Here is a 26,373-nt window from a genome sequence, read left to right as displayed (position 1 = left end):
TGTGTTCAGCTGAAATCCAACACTATGCTATCCCACAGCATGCTCCACGCCACTCTGCTAGACAAGCATACACTAAAATATAGAATATCTAGCAGATCTGATCTTAGACACATAATCTTGGTGTATTACTGACAGTAATCATCACAGTACTGATTAGTACTTAAGATCCATATACTAATATCAGTACTTGATAAGTAGATACCTTAATAAAATATTGTAACATGTTTATCCAAAATTTGTCACCGGATCACCAGCATCTATCATGGGACCAGCAGAGTGGAGTGATGGAGTTACGTGCAGTATCTCTAATAACTACCCTGCATTTGAGTGCCCTGAACTCTCCTGCTATATTTGAGGACTCTGGCACATCACAACCATAGACGTTGCCGCTGGACGTGCTCAGACATATTCAGAGAAGCCTGGCCTCCCTCCTTACTAGGAAAGAGATGGAACACTGGGCACTGCGCATTGAGAACTCTTTGAAAAGGGAGGTGGAGGAAATTAAGGAGCAAATCACTACCACTGACACTCAGGTTGCCTTTCTGGAAACTTGCCAAGCTCCCAGGATGTCTGCATCACAGCCCTGGAATAGGCAGCTGCACATCACCACAACCATCTCATACAGCTTCAATTGCATGCACAAGACATTGAGAACAGGAACAGGAGAAATATTAGGCTCTAAGGTATACCAGAGGTTCCAGCAGACCTGCCTTCTACTGTGGCAGTAATCTTCAACAAATATCTAGATCGCACACCCACTGCAGAATTAGAGCTTGACCGAGTTCATAGAGTCATGAACTCTAGAGTGTCTGGACGTGACCGTCCACATGATGTATTCTGCAGGGTGCATTATTTCAAAGAAAAATAATTGATACCACAAAAGCTTGGCACATGGGCCCCATAGACTTTAATGAGCCTACCATCCAACTTCTCCCTGATCTGTCCCAGATAACTCTGGGGATGCAAAAGATGATAAGACCCCTGCTGGCTTTGATTCAGGAAATGGGAGATAAGTACAAATGAAGTTACCCTTTCACATTATTGTTAAGAAGGAGAATCAGTTTCCTTACACACCCCAGACCAGTTTCTGGAGCTCTTCACCTCCTCTCTATTTCTCTTCCTTCTTGGCTTTTCTCCCTCTTCTATCTCTTGTTTAGTCTGGAGTCTTATTATTATTATACAGCAAATCCTTAAAATAAGCCATTTAGCTTAGCCATACATCCTTGGGCCCCAACCAACTTCCTTAGTTAATATGGTCTGGGGATCCTTCCTTCAGTTGTGTCAACCCATACTATAACTGAGACCGTAATGATCGTTTGCGGAAATTTTTCTATATATGTATGATCTCACTTTTTTATGCTGTACAATACTTTGTCATGCTTGGTGACATACTGTATATTGTTCTGTATGCTTTTTTGATGGATGAAATAAAAAGTTATGATAAAAAAAAAGAAGAAGAAAGCCAATGCAGCCATATCTAAGAATTGGTAAGCTGCAATATAGTACATTTGTATTTGTGTTTCATACCAGTTAAACTCCCATTTTTAAAGCTGAACTTTTTTTAAGCAGTTACAGCAACAGTTTTTTTCAGTTAAAATGAAGGCTTTACATAAATGTATAAAGGTTGACCATTGTAAGCACCCCTGTTGGTGTTAAATGTTTTGACTCAGCCCTCTAACTGCCACTTTTGCTGGACAGCTTGGTCTGTTAAATAAAATGAAAATCGTACTGGCCGGATTGCCATGTGAAAATAAATTGAAAAGGCCTTACAAACATCCACATATAAGAGTTGATAAGCTGCAATATAAAAACTTGTGTTTGTGTTCTTGTGCTGTTCCCCTCATATTTGTTATTTAACTGTGCATTGTATCACCAATTCTTATTTCACCATGTTTGTTTCTATGTCTTGATCTGTTGCTGCCATCTGCTGGCCAGAATTTGCATGCTGCATGCCTCTGTTATAGCTAGTAAGTGTTTTCTCTGCTGGGTGTGGTTTTAGGCAAGCCTTGGTTCTGGTCACTTCCTGCAGCCATCTTATCTGCTATATAGCTGTGTGACAGGACATTCAATACCCTGGGCTTGTGAAGGCATCAGTTTTTGACCAGCAGTTAGCCTCAGGAAAGATATCACAGGACAGCATCAATACCTCTACTACCTTACAGTATTGTATCACTGTTTGTCGCTGCATTTTGGACCAAATAAACCCACGCTGATTTCATTCTCGTGTATACGTTTGGATCCATCTAACCTGAACATCTGCCGGTCCGGTCTGCTCCACTGCTTGGATACGAAGGTAGGAAGTTACACAGCCATTATCAGTTATACCTTCATTCGCCTTCATGTGGGGACAGAACAGTCAAAAACTGCCTTAAAGTCCATACCCCGCTACAGATTCCCTCAGAGTACAGTACCACACTCAGGAATCTCCCTAGCAACAGGCCCACTTGCAGCAAATCTGCCCGGCTACAGTGCATGTTCCACAAGCCTATGCGGAAGCACTGCACATACGCAGTATCTATACTCTCGCCTGGAAGTCCTCCACAACTCTCCAAGCCACTCTTTACATCCTATATTAACTTTTGCTCGCATAACAGAAGTTCGGTTTATGCACGTTCCTTACACTGCCGTGGCCGCCGCAAAACCCCGCAATTCACTCTAAGCATATTAGAAATTTTATCAAAGTGCCCTATCGGAGCTGTGCTGCGATTTTCAGCGCCCAATTCAAAAGTTCATTTTCTTAAAGAGAAAGCGCACCTTAAGTCAAAATGGCCGAAAAGGACTTTGCACAGTTCCCCAGTGATGAAATAAAGCAAATGCAACCTGATACTGATCATTATGAAGGGCAGGGAACAGAATCCACACTTCCAGCAGAACAAGTCGTGCGACCAAGACGCTCTCTCAAACCGACAGTAAAGGTCATTGAAAATTATCACACCACGAAAGATGAGCTATGTGATAACCTGGAGGAGCAATGGGAACGAGTTTCCTCCCTCATGTCCGGACTTAAATTCTCCTCAGGTGATGCCACAAGCTTACAAGTTGCCGTCGGGCGGCTGGACACAGCTCAAGAAAGATACAAGAGACTGTCCACAAGGTATATAACCTTTCTAAAAGACTCTAATATCGATGAAGCCCTATCAGAACTGAGCAAGGCAGAATCAATAGAAAGACAGAGAGATGTCATGGTGCTGGATGTTAAAGGTAAAGCGGAACTCCGTATCTCGCATTTGCAAGAAACTAGATCACACAGATCAAATTCATCTAAACATTCCTCTCGGTCATACAGATCATCGTGCTCAAGAAGCTCAGCCTTGAGCGACAGATTACTAGAGGCCCGCATAAACGCAGAGCAATCCAAAGCGAGACGCTCCTTCACAGAAAAAGAAGCTCTTGCAAGGGCAGAGGCAGAGGCCAAGAAGGCAGAAGTGGAAGCAGAGGCTCGAATAAAGATTTTCGAATCAGAGATGCAGGAGGAAATTGCGTTAGCTAATGTAAGACTACTTGAGCAAGCATTGAGCCAAGGTCTCGATCCAGTCTGCTCGCTACCACCGGAGATAGATAATCCAGTTGATCGCACCAGTGACTATGTACTGAATCAGGTATCTGCGCCACCCCCAGTTTGCAGTACCGTCCAAGCCAACAACACTGAAACCTCCAAGTCAGCTCTACCTGCGGTACCAGTGCCACCCACAGCACCCGAGCAACCTAATAACCGTTACCCGGATGTGCCCTCTCAAGGACGGTTGTTACAGCAAGATCGCTATCAGGCGTTTTCTGGCCTACCTCCACAGCTCAAGCAGCAGTCATCACAATCCACAGAGGCTAAACGAAGGCTTAACCCTGCAGCTACATCATTCTACCCGGAAGCATCTCGCCCTTTCACGCCAGGCAGCCCATACGCCCCAGGGGCATCACAAGTCGTCATGGCAACAAGCAGTGAGAAATCAGATATGTCTGAGTTTGCCAGGTTTATGGTGAGCAGAGAGCTAATCAACACCAGTCTCTCAAAATTTGATGACCGTGCAGAGAGCTACAGAGCTTGGAAGGCAACCTTCAAGGCCGCCATCGCTAACCTCAACCTAACCGCAGAGCAGGAGTTTGACCTCTTGATCAAATGGCTGGGCCCAGGCTCCACAAATCGTGTCAAAAGCCTCAGAACTGTCTACGTGGGACAAGCAGAAGCAGGTCTAGCTGCCGCCTGGCAGAGACTCGAACGTACCTTCGGCAGTGCAGAAGCAATAGAGAAGGCCCTATTCAAGAGACTGCAGAACGTTCCAAGGATCAATCTCAAGGATGTCCAGAAGCTTCAGGATTTAAGTGATCTGCTCATGGAACTGGAGCTTGCCAAGGGTGACCCTCGTCTGTCCGGGCTGTGCTACCTGGATACAGCTCATGGAGTGAACCCAATTGTCGTGAAGCTACCATACAGTCTGCAAGAAAAGTGGGCGGCATCAGTCTCAAGGTACAAAAGAGAGCATGACATCACCTTTCCCCCATTTATTCACTTCTGTAGGTTTATCGATGAACAGTCCCAGATGAGGAATGATCCCAGCCTCGACTTCCTGGAGTTCAACACTACAGCTTCAGCGACATCATCACCAAGGTATGAAAGCGTCATGCATAAACACAGAGACTTCAAGAGCAGCGTGAGTGTTAGAAAGACTAACCTACCATCTCCTGCAGTACCCACGGGTAAACAGTACACCACCTCATCAGGAGATAAGACCTTCAATCGTGAATGTCCCATTCATAAAAAACCACACTCTCTGAACAAATGTAGAGGGTTTAGATCCAAAACCATACTGGAGCGCAAGAAAATCCTCACCGAGCTCGGGGTATGTTTCAGATGCTGCGCTTCATTGGAGCACATGGCTAAGGACTGTAAATCTGTCATCAAGTGTGAGGAGTGTCATAGTGAAAGACATGCCTCAGCTATGCACCCAATCCCACTCTCCAGAGATTCACCCACTGCCGTCACCACCAGTCCTGCTCCAAGTCATGGCGGGGAGCCCCAAAATTACGCTAATGCTGCGACTGCTGTTTCCTGCTCATGCTTAGATGTATGTGGGGAGGGCCAGTGCGAGAAATGTTGTGCCCGAATATGCCTAATCAAGGTCTACCCAGAGGGACTACCAGAAAAGGCAGTAAAAATGTATGCCATCATCGACGACCAAAGCAACCGGTCCCTAGCAGGTCCTAAATTCTTTAAAGCCTTTGGAATAAAGGGACCATCTGAACCCTATACCTTAAACACCTGCTCGGGCCACATAGAGACTAGCGGCAGAAGGGCACAAGGATTCATCGCTTCTCCTGTCAGTGGGGATACGGAAATACCCTTACCGACGCTGATCGAATGTGATCAAATACCCAACCATAGAGATGAGATTCCTACCCCAGAAGCTGCATTTCACCAGCCTCACCTAAGGCACCTAGTCAACGTTATCCCACTTATGGACATCAACGCCGAAATTCTACTCCTGCTCGGCAGAGACAATCTAAGGGTACACAAGGTGCGTCAACAGTGTAATGGTCCTGACTATGCGCCATATGCCCAGAGACTGGACTTGGGATGGGTAATCATAGGAAATGTATGCTTAGATCAACCAGAAATCGACTCCTTCAAAACGTACGTGCGTGCAGATGGACGCACAACTTGCATTAAGCCGTGTCCTCATCACTATGAGGTGAAAGAGAAGTCTCCAGGCCTCGTACAACTATCTGATGTCATTACTCCCCTCTTTGCTGACAACTTGGGGAGATCAGTCTTTCATACAACCAAGGACGACGATAAAGTAGCCTTGTCAGTAGAGGACAGAGAATTTGTCAAGATAATGGACAGTGAGTTCTTTAAAGACGAAACCAATCACTGGGTTTCTCCATTACCCTTCCGAGCTACCAGGGTAAGACTCCCGAACAACCGGGAACAAGCTCTGTCTAGATTTAACTCTCTTCAGCGTACCATGAACAGCAAGCCTGAAATGAGAGAACACATCGTCGCCTTTATGGATAAAATATTCCGTAACAACCATGCAGAACCAGCTCCATCCTTAAGGAAGGACGACGAGTGCTGGTACTTACCTTCATTCGGAGTATATCATCCACGAAAACCTAATCAAATTAGGGTTGTCTTTGATTCAAGCGCCAAACATCAAGGTGTATCTCTTAACGATATTCTTCTCACAGGTCCTAATTTGACAAATAACCTAGTCGGAGTGCTGATGAGATTCAGGAAGGAGCTTGTCGCCATCACTGCTGACATTGAACAGATGTTCCATTGTTTTGTAGTCCGAGAGGACCACCGGAATTTCCTCAGGTTCCTGTGGTACAAGGACAATGACACCAACGCAGAGATGATGGAGTATCGTATGAGGGTACATGTGTTTGGAAACAGCCCTTCACCAGCCGTAGCGACTTACGGGCTTCGGAGAACTGCATTAGAGGGGGAATCTGAGTATGGTACAGATGCCAAAGACTCTGTGGAAAAAGACTTCTACGTGGACGACGGGCTCAAATCGCTACCAACTGAAGAAGCGGCTATCGATCTGCTCAAAAGGACTCAAAATATGTTGTACCAAGCTAAACTTAGACTACACAAAATTGCTTCAAACAGCCTAACCGTAATGAGAGCCTTCGAGCAAGGTGATCATGCACCTGGATTCAAAGACATTAACCTGGGACTGGACAGTCCACCTGTGCAGAGGAGCTTGGGCCTCAGATGGGATCTCTCGGCTGACTCCTTCAGTTTTCAAATAAGTTGTGCAGACAAGCCATTCACAAAACGTGGTGTCCTATCAGTGGTAAACAGCCTATTTGATCCGCTGGGATTTGTAGCACCCATCGCCATACAAGGAAAATCCCTACTGAGACAGCTTTCTGAAACCATCAAGGATTGGGATACCCCACTTCCCTCTGATAAAGAGCAAAAATGGGAAGCCTGGAAGCAATCTTTGTGTGCTTTGGATGAGATCCACATCCCAAGATGCTATATTAAAACCTCACGTAAAGAAGGAACTCCACGTGTTCTCGGACGCCTCCACAGAGGCCATAGCAGCGGTCGCCTATCTGAAAGTCACAGAACCCAACAAGCAAAATCACGTTGGATTCGTCTTTGGTAAGGCTAAGTTAGCTCCCAAGCCTGATCATACTATTCCCAGACTTGAACTCTGCGGGACTGTGTTAGCAGTGGAGATTGCAGACTTCATACAAGAAGAACTAGGTGTCAACATAGATGAAGTTCAGTATTACACGGACAGTAAGGTCGTTTTAGGTTACATCCACAATCAGACGAGATGATTTTATGTTTACATCAGTAACCGCATAGAGAGAATCAGGAGGTCCTCCAAACCTGAACAATGGTACTATGTACCATCCGAACTTAATCCAGCAGATCATGCCACTAGACCTATGTCTGTAGGTTCCTTTACTAACTCTACTTGGCTTACAGGTCCGGAGTTTCTGCTAAGACAGGCGGACGAATGTGTACAGGAAGTTTTCAGCATCCAGGATCCGAATAATGATCCAGAAATCCGCCCTGAAGTTAGTGCATTGGTCACTGGAACAAAGCAAATCTACAGCCTCGGTTGCCAGCGCTTTGAACGTTTCTCCAGTTGGATGAGACTCGTCAGGACTATCGCAAGGTTAGTGCACATTGCGAAATGTTACCACAATACTCACAAAGATAAGGATTGTCACGGTTGGCACGTCTGCCATAAACCCTTCTCTGCGGAGAACATCTCTCATAGTGAGTCCCTCATAATACATCACGTCCAACAAGAGGAATTCAATGTAGAATGGAAGTGCTTATACAACAAACAGCAGATTCCAATAAAAAGCCCTCTTGCCAACTTAAATCCAGTTATTGACAGTTTTGGCTTGCTCAGAGTAGGTGGTCGTTTGAATCAAGCCCACCTAGGAGTTGCAGAACAAAATCCTCTCATCATTCCCAGCAAACACCATATCACCGTCTTGCTGATCCGACACTACCACAAAAAGACTGAACATCAGGGCAGGCAAATCACTGAGGGCAAGTTACGGTCTGCTGGCCTTTGGATTATAGGTATGAAAAGACGTGTGGCCCAAGTATTGCATGACTGTGTTCACTGTCGCAAAGCTAGAGGAAAACAACTACACCAACAAATGGCTGATTTGCCTGCGGACAGACTATGTACAGAGCCGCCTTTCACCTACGTTGGCCTAGACGTCTTCGGGCCATGGATGGTGTCCGCACGCAGGACCCGTGGTGGTCACGCAAACAGTAAGCGTTGGGCTGTACTATTTACTTGCATGAGTGTGCGAGCCGTTCACTTAGAGGTCATAGAATCCATGGACACATCCAGCCTTATTAATGCCTTAAGACAGTTCTTCGCAATCAGAGGACCAGTGAAATAGTTGAGGTCTGACCGTGGAAGCAACTTCATTGGAGCCTGTAGAGAACTGAACATAGACACCAAATCCATTCAAGATCACTTGGCGGAAAAGGGTTGCACTTGGATTTTCAATCCTCCTCATAGTTCCCACATGGGGGGCTCCTGGGAGAGAATGATTGGAATCTCACGCAACATCTTGAATTCTATGTTGATGGATGTAAACTCTTCAAGACTCACACATGAGACTCTAGTCACCCTTCTCGCTGAAGTTTCAGCCATCATCAATTCTAGACCCCTCGTGCCAGTATCTATGGATCCTGAAACACCAGCCGTACTGACTCCAGCTATCCTACTTACCCAAAAAACTGAAATTACACTAATGCCTAGTGGAGAATTTACTCATGCGAATATCTACCAAAAACACTGGAAACGTGTACAATACCTAGCTGATTACTTCTGGAACAGGTGGCGAAAGGAGTATCTTAATATTCTTCAAGGAAGAAGAAAGTGGCAACACCACAAACCAAACCTAAAAGAAGGAGCAACATACCGTACGGATTGACTGGCCTATGGGACTAATTACAAAGGTTCTTCCTAGCAAGGATGGCAAGGTCCGTAAAGTGGAGTTGAAGATCTTCAGAAAGGGTGAGCTTAAAATGTTCCCAAGGCCAATTAACGAACTCATTTTGATACTACCCATCAAGAACATTCCTGCTGGGTGAACTCTACTGAACTTGAACTTTGTGGATCTTCTCTATTCCAACTCGGAATCTACTATATTATTATGTTTATTGCATTCTAACATGTTCTTTGTTACAGGTTGTTTTATATTTTATGGACATTCGTCATAGTGAAATCCCTTATGGAATTTCAGACGGGGAGTGTGCTGTTCCCCTCATATTTGTTATTTAACTGTGCATTGTATCACCAATTCTTATTTCACCATGTTTGTTTCTATGTCTTGATCTGTTGCTGCCATCTGCTGGCCAGAATTTGCATGCTGCATGCCTCTGTTATAGCTAGTAAGTGTTTTCTCTGCTGGGTGTGGTTTTAGGCAAGCCTTGGTTCTGGTCACTTCCTGCAGCCATTTTATCTGCTATATAGCTGTGTGACAGGACATTCAATACCCTGGGCTTGTGAAGGCATCAGTTTTTGACCAGCAGTTAGCCTCAGGAAAGATATCACAGGACAGCATCAATACCTCTACTACCTTACAGTATTGTATCACTGTTTGTCGCTGCATTTTGGACCAAATAAACCCACGCTGATTTCATTCTCGTGTATACGTTTGGATCCATCTAACCTGAACATCTGCCGGTCCGGTCTGCTCCACTGCTTGGATACGAAGGTAGGAAGTTACACAGCCATTATCAGTTATACCTTCATTCGCCTTCATGTGGGGACAGAACAGTTCTCAATAAAACATGTGGTGGCAGCTGTTTTGGTGTATAAAGGGTAAACTGCATAATTAACCTAGTGTTGATCTTTCTCAGTCTGCTGGCATTTAGATTGTGGTCCCACTATCTGGAAAATCTCTGCTCCAGATGAAGCTGAGAATGACATGATTTGTCACATATTGATAGCAGGACAGTGAGATTGAACCTGCCATTTGTCACAGTGGGATCTGTGTGCAGGGACATGAGCTGCTGGATGTTGTTAGGGTGTTGGAAGAAATGAGAAAGGGAAGTCGAGAGAGTGTGGATAAGCCAGCTATATATGCAGGAGGGTGGGGAGAGGGGGTAAGTGTGCCGTGGAACTAGCTGAGCCTGCAGGAGATTGATCCAAAAATGTTTTCTGTGTCATTGTCTTGAAATTATTTTCTCTTCTCATGAATGGGAATGGCCATAGATGGTTCCCTGCTGAACCGGACAAATTTTGATCCATCTATTGCCAGCTTTACTACAGATTATACAGATTATCTGAACCGAATGTATTAACCTTTGAGAAGTGGAGATTAAGGGGACATGATCACCTTGTTCAAATACATAAATTATCCATATAGTAAACTTATATATAGTGCAAAACTGTTCACTTTAGGGTCATTGCATATGAAAAGGGGGCACTCTTTGTACTTTAAGGAAATTAAGTTTAACCTCTGTAGATATAAAAGGAAAGAGTTTTTCACAGTGAGATCTACGAAAATATTGAATAGCTTCAAAATACACAAAATATATTGTAAATGTCTATTCATATTTATGGGAACTAATACAAGTATAGTTGACTCGAGGATTACCTAATTGCTTTTGGGAAGGCACAGACTGAGACCAGAAAAGAGACAGCCCTGTCCAGAAAAGAGACAGCCCTGTCCAGCAAAGAGACAGCCCTGTCCAGCAAAGAGACAGCCTCGTTCAACAAAGAGACAACCCAATCCACCGCCACTACAGAGCGGGACTGTTTGGCTGTCACAGTATGCTCGGCCGGTGAAAGAGAGAGGCCACAATTGTCCCTTCAGTGTCTCTGTGTCTCTCTGAGGTGTCTGTGTATCCCCTGTGAAGCTTCTTGTCGCTGGAGCCGTCTCTCTCTCTCCTCCAGTCAACCCTGCTTTAGGCATAGCAGGAGGTAAGTGGCAGCCGTGCTCTGTGTCAGCCCTGTCCAGACTGCGGTCACTGCTTACCTCTCGCTGTGTGACCCGGTCATCAACAGACCGCTTTACTAAATGTCCGGTGTGCACTATGGCCAGTCCGGGCCTGCTTTTGGGGATTGGGAAGAATTTTTTTGCTTGGTAGAGCGAATTGGACCGCACTTTAGAGAGTGTTCTTTGCTTTCCTTTCGATCAACTTTGGATTTACGCTTCTGTGGATGGCAGCAGTTATTTTATTAATATATTTTTTCTTTTGGTTGAAGTTTTTATCCTAGCTATGTAACCATATAGTCCTAATGAAGGGACATGTTACACCTATGTATGTGCAGTAGACTGTTAGGTACAAGCGGGTCCTTATAGTTTACCCCTTAAAAACACACTAAACTGCAGCACAAGGATGTGTGCTACAAAGAAAGGAATGGTATTTTAGCAAAATCTGATAAATGCAATTAGGCCTTAAAGTGGAACTACGCTGCATCTGAGCATGATAAACCATAAACACTATTCAATTCATTTTTAATATTCAAAGCAAACTCGCCCATTCATGCATGCCTCCATGCTTTATTTTGCTGAGAAATCACTTTGAAAAATACCCCCCTAGCTTTTCTTGATGTGGCCATCTTGAGTAAGGGCAGATGAATCATGCAGCCTTTACTTCCTGGAATCCATCTGTCCTTAGCTCAGGCATATAGACAGGAAGGTGTACTTAGGTGAGAAAGCCCCTCCTCCCCTCCTGAAGACTTCTAAGATGTATGACATCATTTGCCTAGGCATGGAAACCAGAAAATAACTGAAGAAATTTACAAATAAAAAAAGTTAAATATGGTATACCTTCCTATCTATTTACTGATACTAGCAGCATAAGGATTAAAAATATTCAGTGTTGACTGAGAGGGTGACATTCCGCTTTAAAAAAGCTACATAAAAAATATAAACAGCATTTATAACATAAAGTTTAGTATGCCAAATTTTATTAAAACAGTTTACCGAATTTGAGAATAAATGTGGCCAACTCTTTGCCATGGAATTTCATCAAAAGTTATCACTTTCTTCTTTGCTCATACTACACTAATTTATATAATAAAAATAAAACTATATAATTATTTAGGTAATATTGTTTTTTCATTTAGCTCCTACAGATTTTTAGAGTTCCTACTAGGCATTAAAAATCCCTAAACAAGTAAATGCCCAGGCCTAGATGGCTGTACAATAAAGAATCATATAAATCATTTAAGAATTTAATAACCCTATAATCATTAAAGCTGTAGTAAACTTGACAAAAAAAACATCTTCTCCCTGTAAGGTAATGTCATATTGTGCTAGTATTGTGCATCGCATACTAGCACAATATGAAAGACTTACTTTAGAACAAAGCCCTCTAGCAGCGCACTGTCGCTGCTGACAGGGCTTTCATCTTCACCCGGTCTTCTTTCCGGGTTCATGGGCTCAGGCCACTTGATTGTTCAAGCCGCAATGATGTCACTCCCACACATGCTTGCGGGAGTCTCGCTAGCAGCACAGAGCTCCAAAGGAATAACAGTATGCTGTTTTGTCAGAGCGCATGCACCGGTGACGTCACTGGCTGCAGGGACACTGAACAGTGCACATTTAGGAGATTTTTCCTGTACCTACAGGTAAGCTTTATTATAAACTTACCTGTAGGTACAAGAGTCCAGTGGCAGTTTATTCCTACTATAAGAAAGAAATAAAGGCATTTCATTTTGGATAGAGCAAGGGAGGGTTATAACCTCTGTCAGATTTTTCTTTTTGCCATCTGTGTCCCATTTCCGAGATTTCCCTTCACTTCCTGCCCCATAGCCAAACAGGAAGTGAGAGGAAATCTGTGCAAATTAAGGGACCCAGGTCATTGGAACTAGTGTCCCAATTGGAAGATTTCCCTTTACTTTTCTGGGAACAATTAAAAATTTGGGATTTTCTTTACTTTTACTTTCAATGATAATGGTGAACAGGAGAATAGAGAGGGTGAATCTTCTTAACGGGGCAATTTGACAGGGTTCTAATCCTTCTCTACTCTATCCAAAACTAATAAATATGTTTTGCCCTTAGTTATACTTTAAAGTCTTACATTTCCAAAGACGTTAAATTCACACAGGGCTGCATTTATACTTTTATCCCCTCTAGGCCAGCTACCTTGTAAAGCATTCAAAACACACATATGCTAATGGCAACTGGTCTGCCTGCAGGTGGCACTAAGGGTCCTGGATTTGAATATGGCTGTCCAGCAGTCTAGCGAATAGTATCCACCTGATGCTGGCTGCTGAGAGGAGTTTTAGCCACACTTTTCAGTTTAAAAACAATGCTTTAATATTTTGCCTGTATCCCTTAACCTTACCGGTATGCTATGCCATCCTGTCCCTGAACTATACCTGTACCCTTTCTGCACCAGACTTGTTACTTCTTTTTACCCTGCTTTCCCCTCTGGACTCCACTCTGCCTTGCTACCATTTTACCCTCCTCTTGCTGTTGCCATCTTGATTATAATATAATTTAATTAGTTACCTCTTCATCTTGCAGACATGCTTTCACCAGATTGTTTATTGGTTGTTGCCTATGTTTTTTGCACCTGTGTGTTTTTCACAAAAATAAAAAATTGATCTATCTATCTATCTATCTATCTATCTATCTATCTATCTAGTTACTTTAAAGCAGTAGTTTTGGTTTCTCGGGTGTAGCCATTTATCTGGTAAAATTAGACAACAGGTTACCAGCATTGGTAACCTGACAAATTAATATAACTAAAGAAGTGCAATGAAAAGCAGAAACATGTTTGCAGAGGCTACATGGGTACCCATTTGATACAAGCAAAAACATGTAACAAAGTAAAAAATATGCACCATCTTTAATCTTCCCAGCGGTTGTTTTTATATACAGTTTTAGATCATCTAACCCCCCCCCCCCCCTTTATGTAATAATGAAAAAGAGTTAAAACATAAAAGCCTTGTAGATCTAGATGAAAACATGGAAATATTCTGAAATGGTAAAAAGTTTCCCAATAATGCAGCAAATATTATAAGCAAGCAATCCAATAACACACTGAACAAGTCCACATCCTAGGACTTTCAGATGAGTAAGTAAAATAACCCAAAGTAATGTCCAAAAAGATTTCCCTTCAAAGTTTACAAAACCTCTGAAACAGGCTATTAAGCCCGGGTTCACACATCGCATGTGATTCACACAGGAACCGCACCGCATTCCTGTGCAAATCACATGCAATTTCTGTGGGATGCAATTTGAGCCATACATTTTTTTATGGCTCAAATCACACCATATCCACACCAAAATAGTGGAGGACCAATGCGATTCGATTCTGCACACTGCGCCGCATTTTGTGAACAGATTTCGGGGTGCTATTAACCTCCCTGGCGGTATGATTATTTCAGATTTTTGGTGCTGAAAGCGGTACCATTTTTTTGCATGGAAATATGTATTTTTTTTATTGTAGGCTGTAATTTTTAGGAAAAACTCATTGAAATCTGTCCGAACAAGAGTCTAGTAAACATCCCGGGTATGATAAAATTTGAAACACAAAATCATAAATTATAATTTAATAAATAATCATAAAAATAATATAAAAATAATAAAAAATTTAATTCAATAATATAATCAAACCAAAAACACTGAAATGTGAAATATAGCGCCAAGTTCGCACATTGCTGAGCTCAGTCGCAAAATCGTTTTCAGTTTCTGATGACGAATTTCCCCCACGAATCATTATCACTCAATTCTGTAAGTGGTTCTGATTTACTATCGCTGTTCTCTAGCTGATCTAAACCGCTTTTGACCTAAAGGGACGCTTTTTGGACGCCATGGACATTTCTGAGTTTCCAGGCAGAAAGAACAGACAAAATGCAGGCAGGGCGCAGGACAAAGCACTAGGGACAATATGTATGTGAAATAGGTTGAAACAGCAATGTTTTACTGTGTAAAATGAAAAAAAAAAAAAATGACATTTTTTAAAATTTTTAAATTTCCCGCCGCCGCCGGCGGCGGCGCCCGTACGTTTCGGCGTCACAGGGACAGGACACAGAAGCCGGATGCCGGCATCGGCCAGAGGAGATGGCCGGGGACGCTGCAGGGGACACATCGTGGGAGCGCAGGGTAAGGTAAGTGAAGAACACATGCCGGAGCAGCGCCGCATGGTATTCCCGAGTGTAGCTTGGGGTTACCGCTTTTGGTACTGAAATGTTACCCCGAGCTACACTCGGGAATACCGCCAAGGAGGTTAACTTAAAATACACACCCGCAGCAGTTCGCATGAATGGGGTGTGATTATGATGTGGTGAGGAAATTGCACAGAAACCGGCACCGCATCAGTGTGAACCCGGGCTAAGAAAAATTTTAAAAAATTTAAATTTATACATAAATAAGGCAGGCCATTATTATATGAATATAAACAATCTAAGATGACAGTAATATAGGCTTACCCAAAACTCAAAAATCTATCACAAATCTCCCAGTCATCCAACAGTTTCAGAGATAGAATCACCCATGTCCGGTTACCTAAATATTCATATATTGTAAGGGGGACAGGCTCAACTGGTAGCAGCAGCGGTAAACCATACGCAAGACAGGACATCCAGGAACAGTCTTGCACCTTTATTCAGCAAAGCAGCAAACAGAGTTTTCAGTTTTCAATGAAGGCGGGCTTTTATACAGGAAGTCTACAGCATAAAACAAACAAAACATCTTGGCTGAGCTACTAACTAAACTCAGGTCAGTTCCTGACAAACAGCACTTTGTACCTTTTTATTGTTCTGCCAGCAGACAGCCTTTTTACAGAACAGCAGGATCCCACTGTAGAGATAGCAAAAGAGACCTGAGGATCAGCCAGTTCACATCTATAAAGGTCTGTGGACAGCTGCTACTAATAATGAATTCTGGGTAACAGATAAGGGGTGGATCTAGGAATCGGGGCTTTATCCCACAATAAAGCCTCTGGGGTCTAGGACCCAGAACAAAAGTTATTAAGATTCAGAGAAATCAAAAAGTTTCTATACTCCACATCAACCATTAACTCTATCAGCTTAATCAGCTTTTAACTTCAGATTGGTTTCTATGCAGAGTTGCACCTTATTTTGCACTCTCCAGTTTTAGTAAATAACCCTCATACAAACCACCCAAAATCCTGTCAACCAGTGCCTCAGTCACAATATATATTTACAAAATGTAATATTCTTATATAAAGTATACAAGAGATGTTTTTTGAAAAAAATTAGTGGCAAGAGAACTGGTTTTAGCCACATGTGGTGTTAAATTGGAATTCCAGTTAAATTCTAACTATGCCTAAATCTACACCCAACTCCATTCTAAGTCTAAGCTGCACCAGTTAGATGATCAGGTCCCAATGCTGGCTTCAGTGTAGAGGAGGGATTGTCAACAGATACCCCATAGTAGGTCTATGAGTAACGTTATCACCCAGGCTCAGCAGCAGTTGTCGCTGCCTCTCTGAAGCTGTTATTGGGACCTGATCATGTGACCAGACTGGAACAGCTTCAGAACAGGTATGTATAGAAATCTTTTCTTTTATAGGGTAGATAGAATAGACTTAGAATGGGGTGGGAGTAGATTTAGGGTTAGAATTTAATTTGAATTCCAATTACTTTTTACCATTTTCAACCAAGAAAAGGGATTGAGGCAGTGCAGTCTTTTTTGAAGAAGTTCTCCACTATTAGCACTAAAAATGTGCATTTCATTCAAGGTATTAGACTGGTTTTAGAAAATAATGTGCTTTGTTATGAGGATGAGATTTTAAAAAAACATTACCAAGTTTAACATTTTGACGAGCAAAGACATGCGCTACATGTCATGGCAATCAAGGGATTACATTTTTCAGTGTTCATTGGCAGATTTGTTACTTTGTGCTAGAAGTGAACTGGGCAACTGTAAAGCTCACTTTGGCCACTGGAAAGCTTTTAAAACAATGCCTATTGATGCTGTAGTTTTTGGCCGTTTTGCTGGGGCATGCTATTTTAGAGCTGAACTCTAGCTTCACGCTAAATAATCAAATGAATTCTTACCATGGCAGAACAGTATGGCTGCTGGGGATGTTCTAACACATTGTAGCAGCTTGTGTAACATACAGAAAGCTTGTGCAATCTTCCTTCACGACTGAGAGACACCCCCCTTCTGCACCTGGAAAGAGAGAGAGTTGGCCATAAGGCATCTTTGCAATTTAGAAACATCCTTGTATTTTTATGAATAAATATAAGGTGTTCTCTGACTGGCTGAAGTGGAGAGCTAGATGTGTACTGCGCACTTTTCCACTGTTGCCAATCAGAGACCGCCTTGTATTTTATCATCCTTACAAATCTTTTGCTCCGAAACTCCTTAAAGAAGATCTATAGCAAGATTCTTTTCCTCCCATTTTGGATAGAGTAAGGGGGGGGGGGGGTGTCCCATTGGGGATAGTTACTTTCACTTCCTGTCTCAAAAACAGCAAGTGAGAGAAAATCCCTGCCCCATAGGAAAATTACCGCTCTATTACTTTTCTGGGCACAACCCCAAATTTGTAACTTTTACTTTCACTTTCAATGATATTGGTAAACAAGACAAATAGAAAGAGTGAAATCTTCCTAACGGGGACACAGACAGCAGTAAAAAAATTACAGGTGTTCTAATCTATCCCCAATCTATTTAAAGCTAAGAAAAAAAGTTATGCTTCAGCACTAACCCCCTCTTCTCTTTTATCCTTCTACTAGACCTCCACCCCTGTTCAAACCCTTTCCTCCTGGAAGTGCTTGTTCACATATATGTGGATTGGATGCAGGTTGCAACACATCCAATCCGCATGACATGTGAAAAAACATTTCTTCCTATGGTGCCTGTTCACATATGTCCCGTGGACTGCCAATGAAGATTCAGTTTTAAAAAGAGTCATGTCCGATTTCTGAGCAGTGCAGATTACAGGCTATTGACTTCTAAGGGAACCATTTCTAAACAGCATATGTGTGAACAAGATAAGATCCTGATCTAATCCTGTCTTGAACCTGATGTAAATCTGATGTGAACCTGTGAAAAACTACTATCAATTAGCTATGAAACCTGAGCTTCAATCCATACTGCACATGTGTGAATGAGCTGGAACACTGCGCATATAGATGACCTTACTGCTATGGCCATGCCAATCAATCTATTATGCCCAGATGACTGACTACACAAGTATGTATATATAAGAACATAATTTTAGTGCAAAGCAGTATTATGAATTACAGGAGCATAACAAACTTGGAATGCAATTATTTCTTACCATTTTGAAAAGGTGCCAATAATTTTGTTCAGTCCATTTTTGGAGTTCTGGGTGGAATGTGTCAGATTTGACTTTTTGTTTCTGCACTTTTTTGTGTCATACCAATACAAACAAAAGAAATAAACATGAGAATGCCTAAACATTTGTATTTGCAATGATTTTCTGGGCGAAGCGGTGCAGTATCTGACAGAAATGCAGGGGTGCCAATATTTTTGATAATGTCTGTATGTGATGGGATGAGACATGTGGATACTGTCTGTTCTAAGGAGGCTTCACTGTACTTTGTATTGGTTTAGTGGAGGGCTTTTTGGTTCCCTAAGTCCCTTTTCAACATAACCTGTTGGGTTATACTTCCTCATTGTTCCCCAACCCTACTACATAGAAGCCATGGTTTTTATAACCTGCACAGATTATGGCCAATAAATTTAAAACAGATGTACAGTCTGTATAAATAAATGACTCTAAAATTTTAGGCTGTATCTGTAGCTATATCTTCAGTGGTTCTGGATGTGCAGTTAGTCAATGTGATGTAATCAAACTACAGGTGTACCTCGGTTTACAAACGCCTCGGTTAACATAATTTTCGGCTTACGAATGAAAATCCATTGAAAATAATGGCTCGGTTTACAAATTTTTTTTGCAATACGAATGGATTAATTGGTTTTCAATGGATTTACGATTTTTTTTTTAATCATGTCCCTGTACAGTACTATGCCTTTAAAGTGCACTTTATAAAGAGTTTTGAACAGATAACACTTTTTTTTAGGTTTTTTCTGACCTCCAGACTGGATTAATTGGTTTTCAATACATTTACAAATTATTTTTTTAATCATGTCCTGTACAGCATTTATGCCTTTAAACTGTACTTTATAAAGAGTTTTGAACAGATAAAAGACTTTTTTTTTACTTTTTTCTGACCTCCGGAACGGATTAATTGGTTTTCAATGCATTCGTATGGGAAATAGCATTTCGGTTTACAAATGTTTCACAATACGAAAAGTCCCACAGAACGCATTAAATTTGTACAAGGTACGCCTGTATTAGCATGACTTGATCCACAATCCTGAAATGATTTAATAATTCATTTATTTTGGGAAAATGTGAAAGAAGGAGACACACAAATATCTTCTTTCTAAAACAGAAAAGTTTTGCCTGTTATTGAGCTTTAAACAGTAACTCAAAAAAAACAATCCCCGCTGGGTAAACAATGTACATTGTATGGATTTGCTAACAAACTTTGCTGCAGATTCTTACTGGTTTCTGCTCTGAAAAAAAATGTGTTTGTTCTTCTATGTCTTTTGGATACTGATTCTGAAAGTCAGTGACTTTTTCTTTACTTTTCAGCTGATGCACTTGCAGGGTTTTAATGAAGAGATGAGATTGGCAGGGTATGCATCCCTTTAGAAGTGATTAACCAGTTAGCAGCATCACAACAAACTTTTTTTTTTTTTTTTTTGGAGGAAGGGTAAAAACAGACTTGTATCTTAGTGCAGACTTCTGGAAAAACTAATGAGCTAGTTTACATTGTACAGAATGCCTCCAGGTTTACACATTGCATTGAGTCTTACTGAAAATGTTAGCGCTGCAGACTGAAAAGAAAAAATGTTTAGTAATATTAAATTATTATATGGCTTGTTTCAAAACTGGATATGCTATATTATTTTTTTATTTGTGATATTTGTTTCTCATGAAAATGGAGTTACCCTTTAAATCTGAAATACTAGCTCGCCATCTGTAGCTGCAGAAAGTGACAGGAAGAATTGCTTCTCAAACCATGAGAAAAACAATTTTGATGGCTAGCCAATTAGAACTCACAAATCACGTTATGTTATCCAGTCTCTTACTAGCACCATTAATACACCATTCATAATATACTCAATACATATGCTGCATCTGAGAAAAGAATCTGTAACATAGCAACCAGTGCTACATAAACTCAGAATATGTGTGATCAAGACTGGAAAAAATAACAGGAAAATATATGCCAGGAATTAAAATATATACTGTACATACATGCACACAGTATATAATTGAGAATTTTTCCAAGATATACATTTGAAAATCAGGGAAGAAAGTAAGAACTATTCGATAACCTATTTGAGCATTTGATAATAGACCACACACTGGAGTGTCTACTGTTAAATAATGCAATTAGCAATAGCCAGTATGAACTATTGAATGACCAAGTTGTCAAATAAATCTACCTTCTTTTGATGAGGAAGTAAAAGGAAATTAAAACAGCAGGGTAGCTGGTGGATAAAGAATACTTTGAACTTTGCTAAAAAAATGTTTGACACAGGTTAACAACAGATGGCCAGTTTGTTGTATAAAGTAGAACTAGCTTTTACCTCACTAGCTGCTCTTTTAATATAAAAAATATATACATACTTTTTTTGCCAAGGGTCTTCTCGCCATCCCAATAACATCACAGATCCTTCCTCTTCACTTATGGCAGCAGAAGGAGGATCTTGAAATGTGGGCACAGTACAAGTGCAGTAGTACACTGTGCCCAGATTTATGTGGAGCTACAATTCATTTTTAAACCCCCTACTAGGGTTGCCACCTCATCCCTTTAAAACCAAACACATATTAATTACACAGATTCTGTGGCTGATTAAGGTGGTATATAAACTCACTTGGTACCTTATCTGCATTAAATTAGCCTCAGAGTCCATGTAATTAATGTGTTCGGTTTTAAAGGAATGAGGTGGCACCCCTACCCCCTACCAGTCTTTTACTCACCTGCCCTTGATTGGAGTCTGGAGTGTGAGCTGTCCATAAGATTAAATAGAGATTTCAAAATGCAAGTGCCTTTGTGGTTTTGAGGAAGCTACTCAGCTGAGATCTTTCTGGATTAGGGATAAGAAAATAAAAGACTGGGAGGGGCCAGGCTGCCTTCAGAAAGTACTGATTAATGATTCACACTCTGAATGATCTAAGGTTATTAGTGATAGAACATAGAATTAAAGTGGTTCTAAAGGCTAAAGGTTTTATTCTATGCATGAAGGTAAAAAACCTTCAGGGTGCAGCTCCCCTCTTACACCCCCCTCTTTGCAATACTTACCTGAGTCGAATCTTGATCCAGCATTGTGCATGAGAGCAGAGGCTGTCCCAGGTCTCTCTCCTCATTGGCTGAGACACAGCAGCAGGAGCCACTGGCTGCAGCTGTTGTCAATCACAGCTAGTGAGGAGGGATCATAGGGCAGGACTGAGCCACGCTCTATGTGTCCCATAGATACACAGAGAAGGCTTGGTAGCAAGCACACGAGTGCTGCCAGAGCAAGAAGCTTGCTCTGGGGGCACTCAGTAAGGGGGAGGATTCAGGAGTCCCAGCCGGGGTCCCAAGAGGAGGAGGAGGATTGGGACTGCTCTGTGCAAAACTGCCAAGTAGGGAAGTGACAGTATCTCTGCAAATGGCCCCAATTCAAACTACTTACATGGGCTGACACTACATCACAGCTGGCTCTAAAATCTACAATGTTAACAAACCTATAATGTCCCACTCCCTAGGTCATATGACAGTGCTCAGTCCTTTGCTGCTATGCCCAGGCACTGTATGGGGGAGAAGTTCATGTGCTCCCCCATACCCAGAAGCAGAGGGTATTGTCGATGGCTGAGACAGAAGCAGAAGCAGCAAGTAAGTACAGGTGTGTTTTAGGGGGATTGAGAACATGGCCAGGGTGACACTCTCACCTTGGCCATGCAGGGAATAGTATCCGTGCAAAGACAGTGGCTCTGGCATTTTTCCCTGCATGGCCAAGGTGACAGCTTGCCTCTAATAACAACATGCAATTCCAATCTGCAGCTTCTAGAGTGAGCAAGATACGTTCTTAAAAGAGACATAGACTTAAGGGAGAGAAGTATTCTTGACTCTATAATTAAGCATTATATAATGTTAAATATACAGTTAAGTTTTGATCCTCAGTTCAAACAAAAGATGTTGCTGGACTTTAAAGGGTGTAGTAAAGGGCAATTAAATTAAAAAGAGGCATGGAAGGCCTCATCTGTTGAAAAAGAATATCTGAACTAAATGCATTCACCTTAAAAGAGAAGCGATTAAGGAGGGATATTATATTCAAAAATGTATAAATACATAAACAGTCCTTATAGTTAGCTTAGCACCAAGCTGTTCACTTCAAGGTCAAGGAGGAATAGAGGTTTAACCTCCACATATGAAAAGGGATCTTCACAGCATAGGATGTGGAATGGTCTTATACAGGACCATCCAATGTGGAAAGGGGGTTGATCTAAACCTCATTGACCATCAATATTAGGGAAGGGAGGGGATTTCAACAAAAATCCCCACCTCTAACAACCAATGCTGGGGAAGGCAGATCTGACTAACAGTGCTGGAAAAGGGGGGATTTCGACCCCACTGGTCATCAGTGTTGAAAAAAGGAGGAAGTTTCAACCCCACTTACTAACAAAACTGGGGAAGGGAGGATTTTACTGCACTGCTTACCATTATTGGGGGAGGGATTTGTACCCACTGCCCACCAATGCCATGGAAGATTTTAACCCCATGATCACCAAAGTTGTCAGGGATTGAACCCCAGTGCCTACCAATACTGGGGGGATTTATACCCTAGTAAACATCAACCTTGGGAGGCATGGAGGGATTATTTGCTACTGACACCCACACTAGTGAGGATAAATGTAACCTGATAACCACCAATACGTCAGAGAGAGAGGGTATGACACTGGACATACAGGACATTCTCCTGCTGACCATGGATCATTTTCTTCTCCCATTGATCATCCATAGGGCAGCATTTATTACCTTCCACTGATAACTAACTGAGCAGTATTATTTCCTCCAACTGACGCCAGCCCCTGACCATGTTTATCTCTTGCTGAGCAACAATGGTGTTTCAAATACAGGGATTTTTCTTTCCTTTTCCTGATATGAATGTTATTTTTCTCCCCACTCATTTCCTTTCATGGACACAAAGGCTTTCTACCTTCCCCCTAAGCACCAGCCAATTAAGGGGTACTATGCTATATACATCTGGCCACTGTACTCTGTATTCTGTTTTGTACATTAAACAGTACTGACCTCTGCACCCTATATGCTATGTTGTACATAATATTACAAAAGCTAGTTTAATTACTTCCACTCTGGGTGGGGCTGTTGAGTTCTATTGACCTGTCCAAGGCATGACTGGAAGACTCGCAGGCAGTAGGGAAGGGATAGCAGAATATCTGCTTAGCTCACACAGCCACACAAGAACCATTTAGGGTACAAAACAATATGGTGACTTTATGGTTACTCGTTGGTGTTGATTTACTAAAGGCAATTATGCTGTTCACTTTGCAAGGAAATTTTTCCTTAGTTTATCCAATCACATGCAAGCAAAAATACTTTTTTTTTTCTTTTAAATGCTCCCTGAGTTTGAATAGGTATTCTTTGCAAAGTGCAATTTTACTGAATTCACCAAGCTAAGGGAAAATTCTCTTGCTTAGAAAATTGACTGAATGGTCATCTGACGACCGAGAGGAGTTCGTTCGTTGGTCGAAATCATGGCCCACATTAACCAATCTAAAAAAATAATTTGTCAGGCAATACGTAGTGTTAACGTCTTCCGTACAAGTGGAAGTGATGCAGTGTGCGTGTAACCTTGCCCTTCCAGTCAGAACGAGCGATATATACAACAATTAACAGCAATGAGTATATTATAGTTTATTACATTACCTATATACATAAATAGTGATACATAAAAATATAATATGCAGAATTCTGGTTTCATTATCTCATTAGGCCAATCTGTTTTTAACATGTGGATTTTTATTCGCGTTTACGAAGATTCCTTGGACATACACATCCCGGTTCATCTTCTGTTTCCGCTCATGTGTGATAGTGCTTGATAGATTTTTTTAATTCGACCATCTTACCACCGCATAGAAAATCGGTTGTTCGTATGCGAAACAACAACATTTTGCACTATTGTTCAACTGGATTTTTTTGTTCATAATATCGTTATCGGTTAAAACATCCTGCTCATCAACTAAGAGAAAATCGTTCAATCAGTGGTTCCGTTAAATTTTTTGGACGATTTTCTTATCGTGTGTACGGGGCATAAGCGAACAAACTATTTGCCTTTAGTAAATCAACTTCTATTACTCTATCACAGAGATTCTAGTAGCAATGCAGACATAATTTTATGAAATTATATTGTGTTTAACGCTCTCTTTAAATGTCAGGTAATTCAATGCCATTCTACAAATATGACAATGGCCTCTGAGCTCAAAACTAAAATTGGTGACTATTCCCTGATTCTGCTGTTTCATAACCCATACTTGACCCTGCTTCTAATTTACTATCTAAAGTAAGTAAGCTGTCTTCTTGGCCTGTAACAACACAATCATTTTTCTATTTACCTGTGAGGCATGTCTTTATGAAGAGGCCTGCTTTCCCTGCAATCGTTATCCATTTTCAAACATGCACAAAATGACTCATGTTTTAAATGCATAATGCATTAGTTCTCTTGGCCTTACAAGACTAGGAAATGCTTCAGCTGATGTATGAGAACAGAGCTGTAATGTTTACACTGCTATTCCTAAAGAAAACGAGGGGTTAACGGTTGGCATCAACCTCAGCTTGTAGTTTGCAGTGCCATATAAAAATATTACCAATGCCCAGCAGTTTAGCGTCAGCCTATCAATTAAGGATTTATGTTGAATGTGATTCTATTGTTACATGTATAAATAGGTAACCAGACATCCTAATGTTTTGATAATCCAAAAAGTGTAGATTGTTAAAAGAAAATATACAGTGGTGCTTCCTAGAACAAGAGGCCTGACTTTACAGGAGAGGGGGTTAGGGAGTAGGCTCTCATGCTTTCTAGGAGCATCAATCCTTGATAGCCTAATACAAGTACATTTCAGCCACCTAACTTGTAGCACAACAACTGCCAGTCCGGTTTCTTAAGGAAGAACAGGTATTGCTTTTCATACCACGTACACAGAGGGGAATTTACTAAGACTGGAGCATATGTGCATGGAAACCAATCAGCTTCTAGCTTTCATTTTCAAAGCTTAACTGAACAAGCTGAAGTTAGAAGCTGATTGGTTACTATGCACAACTGCTCCAGTTTTTAATACTTTTCTGAATAGTTTACTATTTTCTATAGGATTCAATTGCCTGCGCTCAAGAAAAAAAAAATAGACTATTAGCAGACTATGTCAAATCTTAAAACCTGGATGTTGCGTTTCAGTGCCCTAAACAACCCAGTCAGTTCACGGTTTACTTGCCTGCAGGTAGAGCTGGTGAGATTGTTCTCCTCTCTTCAATGCGGCAGTACGTTTAGGGAAGGCTCCGTTTACATCAGCTTCTACAGTAAAAGAAATGATTATTTATTGGATTTCCTTCTGAAAAAAGTGCAAAACATGAAGACTGAAGCCTGAGTTTCAGGCCAGGAGCTGCCTCAACGTCACTTTTGAGATTTAGACAGTAGATTTGAAGAGTGAAACCTACAGCATCTCTCTATCTCTTCTCACTGTGTATCCACCACTCCCCTCTGTGTGTGTGTGACAAGGAAATGCTGCAGAGGATTCTCATACTTGGACTGGCTCAGACAGGAACACCTCTGTGATTTCATTGGCTGGCCTCGTTCTTCTGTTCAAAACAAACTCAGAAAATAAAGATCATTGAGCGTGAACTAGAAAGACAAATCTCACCTTCTGCCTCTGTTCATTCCTATAAATCCTGAAACAAAAAAGTAAAACAGCTCAATAAGGAGAACAATAAAAAGAAATTATTCACAGCAATCACAGTTACACTGCATCCATCCTACTCTTGCTATTTACATCCAATTCAGCTGCGTCAAACAGAATCAAAAGCAGAGTAAGCGCACATCAGATGCAGTTTTTCTTCTAGCATAGTGTACTGTCATTTTATGTGCAGTAGGTAAAAGGAGAGACACTGCAGCATGCCAGGTAAATTTTCTCAACCAGCATACGCTTGGTAAAGTCCTGCATGCAGCTCTAGAAATTTGTACAGATACAGTTAACACAATAATGTTAAGCTCATCATCCAGTTCTTATCACTAGAAGGTTGAACAGCAATGTCACAAGGTGGCAACTAAAAATATGAATTTGCTATAGTGTGCACTGCCGATGAAGTCTATATTCTGCAAACGTTTTGGTTCCCTTTTTAGTGT

General features: G+C 41.5%; 1 long non-coding RNA gene across 2 annotated transcripts in view; it reads right to left on the bottom strand.

Annotated features, from left to right (window-relative positions):
* LOC149455366 (uncharacterized) overlaps window positions 1–25,838 on the bottom strand; it is a 252,087-nt gene extending 226,249 nt beyond the window's left edge. Inside the window, exons 1-3 of one of the 2 annotated variants that reach the window (XR_016314071.1) lie at window positions 25,689–25,838; window positions 25,466–25,545; window positions 16,986–17,100 (exon numbers count right to left, since the gene is read on the bottom strand). This is a non-coding gene — a long non-coding RNA (uncharacterized LOC149455366). The remainder of the gene's footprint in view (window positions 1–16,985; window positions 17,101–25,465; window positions 25,546–25,688) is intronic. The other variant, XR_016314070.1, reaches the window with a different exon arrangement.
* Window positions 25,839–26,373: the final 535 nt, after the last annotated feature.

This window comes from Staurois parvus, unplaced genomic scaffold (genome assembly GCF_062004578.1).
Source record: "Staurois parvus isolate SC_StPar_1 unplaced genomic scaffold, SC_StPar_1.0 ptg000395l, whole genome shotgun sequence".
Lineage (NCBI taxonomy): Eukaryota > Metazoa > Chordata > Amphibia > Anura > Ranidae > Staurois > Staurois parvus.
Note: the sequence above shows the minus strand (reverse complement) of the source record. Positions and strands in the feature narration are given on the sequence as shown.